This window comes from Pongo pygmaeus, chromosome 14 (genome assembly GCF_028885625.2).
Source record: "Pongo pygmaeus isolate AG05252 chromosome 14, NHGRI_mPonPyg2-v2.0_pri, whole genome shotgun sequence".
Taxonomy (NCBI): domain Eukaryota; kingdom Metazoa; phylum Chordata; class Mammalia; order Primates; family Hominidae; genus Pongo; species Pongo pygmaeus.
The window spans coordinates 107638180-107642926 of record NC_072387.2 but is presented as its reverse complement, the minus strand read 5'-3'; positions in this window follow the sequence as shown (position 1 = coordinate 107642926).

Here is a 4747-nt window from a genome sequence, read left to right as displayed (position 1 = left end):
ATCCAGTAAGAACCAGGTCACACAAATGGATCGAAGGGTAGTGTATGCAGAGGATTTTATTGGGTGATGGAAGTGGCTGTCAGTGCAATGGGGAGGTGGAAAGGGGATGATGCAGGAAGAAGGTGATCATTCCCTGAAGCGGCACCATCTGAAGTTAGCCGTGTCTATCCATAGTCTCTGACACTCAGTTGCTTCTCTGCTCACCACCCAGCCACTTGTATCCCCACAGCTCAGCTGCTTATGTTGCTCTGCCAGCTGAAGTCTTTTTTTGGGCACAGGATGGGGCATGACAGGCCAAAAAGTCAACAATGGGATGAAAAAGATGAGGTCACCTGTTTTCACTTAGGGGCACGGTTCAAGGCTTTAGGGTGGGATTTAGCCCGGAGCCTAGCTATTTTGTATCAGTAATGGCAAAATAGTGAAATGATAGAGCTGATGGATTGTGTTACTGGACATTGGCCTTTTTACTTGGTTTGTGGGATTGATGCTAACTTGATTTATCTTGGTCTCTGGAGTTATCATAGTACTCTTGTGTTCTAAGAAGCTGAAAACAGCTCAATGAATAATAAAATGTGATGTGTCCTTTTGTGATGCAGAACAGATGGTTCTACATCCTACAGTTGAGTGACAAAGAACTTTGGTCTGGGACATACCAGTGCCTTTCACAGGTAAGTCCATCTGAAAAAGAAAAATATGTTGAAATCTCTCTGCCAAGTCCTCATCAGTGAGACTTTCACCAAGGGTATTGGCAGTTTAGATGACCATTGAAGTTTCTTCTCTTTGTAAAATGAATTTTTGCTTTGAACCTGAAACATAGTCTAAAAATGATTTTTTCTGGGCCAGCATATGCACCAGACCCATACATGGGCTTCAATAGGCATCTCCTGTTCTTAGTGATGCTCCAAGTTCTTCCCAGAGCTGACACGCAAGTATGTTGCTATATGGACAAGACTGACCCTGTTCACAGGTGCTTTGGCCGATTCTTTCCATACTGATCAGAAGCAGCAGCGAAGGTTATTGTTGGATGCAATGTGCCTAAGGACATACATTTTGTGCTTTCTCTCCAGTGAGAGCAGCTGATGGCAGAATTTCATTTTGTCCAGTTATTCCCAAGAGAGAACAAATATTTGTGATGCAATCAAAGATAATCTAAGAATAGCAAAGAGCCAGATAACAGCATGTGGGAAGCACATGAGGAATGTGACACATTGACCCTAAAATGGGGATCCCTGTATGTACAGATGTCCTTAGCAAAGTGGCTCTTGCCATAATAATCATCACTGCTGCCTAGAAATCACTTTGTAGTGTACAGATCATTTTCAAATATGTGGTCTCATTTCATCTCTCATCACTGCTGAGGTGGGCAGAAGAGAAATGGTCTTTGACCATTGGAGAAATAGGGTCTGATATGGTTTGGCTGTGTCCCCACTTAAAATCTCATCTTGAATTATAATCCCCATGATCCCCATGTGTCAAGGGTGGAACCAGGTGGAGATGATGGGGTCATGGGGGTGGTTTCCCCCCTACTGTTCTCGAGATAGTGAGTGAGTCTCATAAGATCTGATGGTTTTCTAAGCATCTGGTATTTCCCCTGCTTGCACTCACTCTGTCCTGCTGCCCTGTGAAGAAGGTGCCTGCTTCTCCTTTGCCTTCCTCCACGATTGTAAGTTTCCTGAGGCCTCCCCAGCCATGTGGAACTGTGAGTCAATTAAACCTTTTTTTCTTTATAAATGAGTCTCAGGTATTTCTTCATAGCACTGTGAGAATGGACTAATACAGGGTCTCATGGGGAGAAGCGAATTGTCTAAAGTCATAAGAATAGGAGAGAATTAGCATGGAAATACATTTTCTTCATCTCTCTGTCTCCTGACTTCACCTTGCACCCAATCAACTATCACCACACTTCAGCCCACTCCCAAACCCTTACAAACCCTAGCCTCAATCTAGGAGAGACAGGCCTCATGTATTCAGACCCCTGGGCCAGGTGTCTTGTTTTTAATTTTTAAAAATTGTGGCATGTACCATTCACATAGAAGAATGTATAAAATATATGGGTGCAGTTTAAAGGATGAGGATAAAATGAACACCATATACCCACCACTTGGGTTAAGACATAGGACATCCCCAGTCCTAGTCCTGTGGAAGCCCCTTTGCTCCTCTCTTAGTTCATTGTTCTTTTCCCCCAGAGGTAACTAAAACTGTGACTCTGACGCTGATCACACTCTTGCTTTTCTTTATAGTGTTATCACACGGGTAAGTAACCCTAGTGATATTTATTTGGAAAAACTGAGCAGCAAGTACACCTCTAGTTTCATAAGAAAGGGGAAACATTGCCACTGTCAGATGAAGGCTCCTGGAAGAAAATAAGCTGATCTCTGGGTCATAGTAGGTCTTCAGCTTGCCTAAGAACTTACAAGAGCTCCTCTCCCTCTCCCTCCTCTCCCTCTCCCTCCTCTCCCTCTCCCTCCTCTCCCTCTCCCTCCTCTCCCTCTCCTCTCCCTCTCCCTCTCCTCTCCCTCTCCCTCTCCCTCTCCCTTCTCTCCCTCTCCCTCTCCCTTCTCTCCCTCTCCCTCTCCCTTCTCTCCCTCTCCCTCCTCTCCCTCCTCTCCCTCCTCTCCCTCTCCCTCTCCCCTTTCTTCGGTCTCCCTCTGTTGCCGAAGCTGGACTGTGCTGCCGTGATCTCGGCTCGCTACAACCTCCCTGCCTCGGGCTCCTGTAAATCTCTTGCCTTGGCCTGCCGGGTGCCTGGGATTGCAGGCGCGCGCCGCCACGCCTGAATGGTTTTTGTGTTTTTGGTGGAGACAGGGTTTCGCCGTGTTGACCGGGCTGGTCTCCAGCTCCTGGCCTTGAGTGATCTGCCTGCCTCGGCCTCCCGAGGTGCTGGGATTGCAGACGGAGTTTCGCTCACTCAATGCTCGATGGTGCTCAGGCTGGAGTGCAGTGGCGTGATCTCGGCTCGCTACAACCTCCACCTACCAGCCTCCTGCCTTGGCCTCTTAAACTGCTAAGATTACAGCCTCTGCCCTGCCGCCACCCCGTCTAGGAAGTGAGGAGCGTCTCTGCCTGGCCGCCCATCGTCTGGGATGTGAGGAGCCCCTCTGCCCAGCTGCCCCATCTGGGAAGTGAGGAGCGCCTCTGCCCGGCCGCCATCCCGTATAGGAAGTGAGGAACGTCTCTGCCCGGCCGCCCATCGTCTGGGAAGTGAGGAGCGCCTCTGCCCGGCCGCCCCGTCTGGGAGGTGAGGAGTGCCTCTGCCCGGCCACCCTGTCTGGGAGGTGAGGAGCAGCTCTGCCTGGCCGCCACCCCGTCTGGGAGGAAGTGAGGAACGTCTCTGCCCGGCCGCCCATCGTCTGGGAAGTGAGGAGCGCCTCTGCCCGGCCGCCCCCTCTGGGAAGTGAGGAGCGCCTCTGCCCGGCCGCCCTGTCTGGGAAGTGAGGAGCGCCTCTGCCTGGCTGCCCTGTCTGGGAGGTGTACCCAACAGCTCCGAAGAGACAGCGACCATCGGGAGCGGGCCATGAGGACGATGGCGGTTTTGTTGAAAAGAAGCGGGGGGAAGTGTGGGGAAAGGAAGGAGAGATAGATTGTTGCTGTGTCTGTGTAGAAAGGGGTGGGCATAGCAGACTCCATTTTGTTCTGACTAGGAGAAATTCTTCTGCCTTGGGATGCTGTTGATCTATGGCCTTTCCCCCAGCCCCGTGCTCTCTGAAACATGTGCTGTGTCAACTCAGGGTTAAATGGATTAAGGGCGGTGCAAGATGTGCTTTGTTAAACAGATGCTTGAAGGCAGCATGCTCTTTAAGAGTCATCACCACTCCCTAATCTCAAGTACCCAGGGGCACAAACACTGCAGAAGGCCGCAGGGACCTCTGCCTAGGAAAACCAGAGACCTTTGTTCATGTGTTTATCTCCTGACCTTCTCTCCACTATTATCCTATGACCCTCCCATATCCCCCTCTCCGAGAAACACCCAAGAATCATCAATAAATACTAAAAAAAAAAAAAAAAAAAAAGAGGAAGGGCACAGGGAAAGGTTTTATTACAAAAGAATGCCAACTAAGAGATGCAGAAATAAAAGAAATTTTTAAAATCACTATTTTATAACCACCAAGAAATGAAAAAATAACCCACTATTGTATAACCACCACTGTAATAACAAATTCAGGTAAGATCATCATGGGTTGCTGAAGCCACTGGGTGAAATACCACGGTACAGGATGTGCAAAAATCCAACAGATACAACCTTAACTGAATGAGCAAGCAGAACATCTCCAGTGACGGGACAAACCACATCAGGTGCCTCTTGACGTGATGCACAGAGAAGGATGCAGCATCTCTGATGCCATTCTCCTAAGAAAATGCTCACCCTGAATCTAATCCTGAAACCAACCCAGATTGGAGGACATTCTGCCAAACAACTAGCCTGGACTCTTCAAAAGTATCAATGTCATGGAAGATTTTTTAAAAGCTGGCAAACTGTTCAAAATTAAATAGGACTAACAAACTGGCAGTCAAATGCAATATATGATCCTGAAATGGATCCTGGATCAGGAAAGAAAACCAAACAAAATTATAAAGTACATTATTGGGACAGCTGAGGAAATTTCAAAATGGACTATGTAACAGCCAAAAATAAATACAGAAATATCTACATATATGCCTGCATGCACACACACAATGAGGGGAGATAAGGCAGATGAGGCAAGACATTAACAACTAGAGAATCTAGGTGAAAATGTTCCTTGTACTC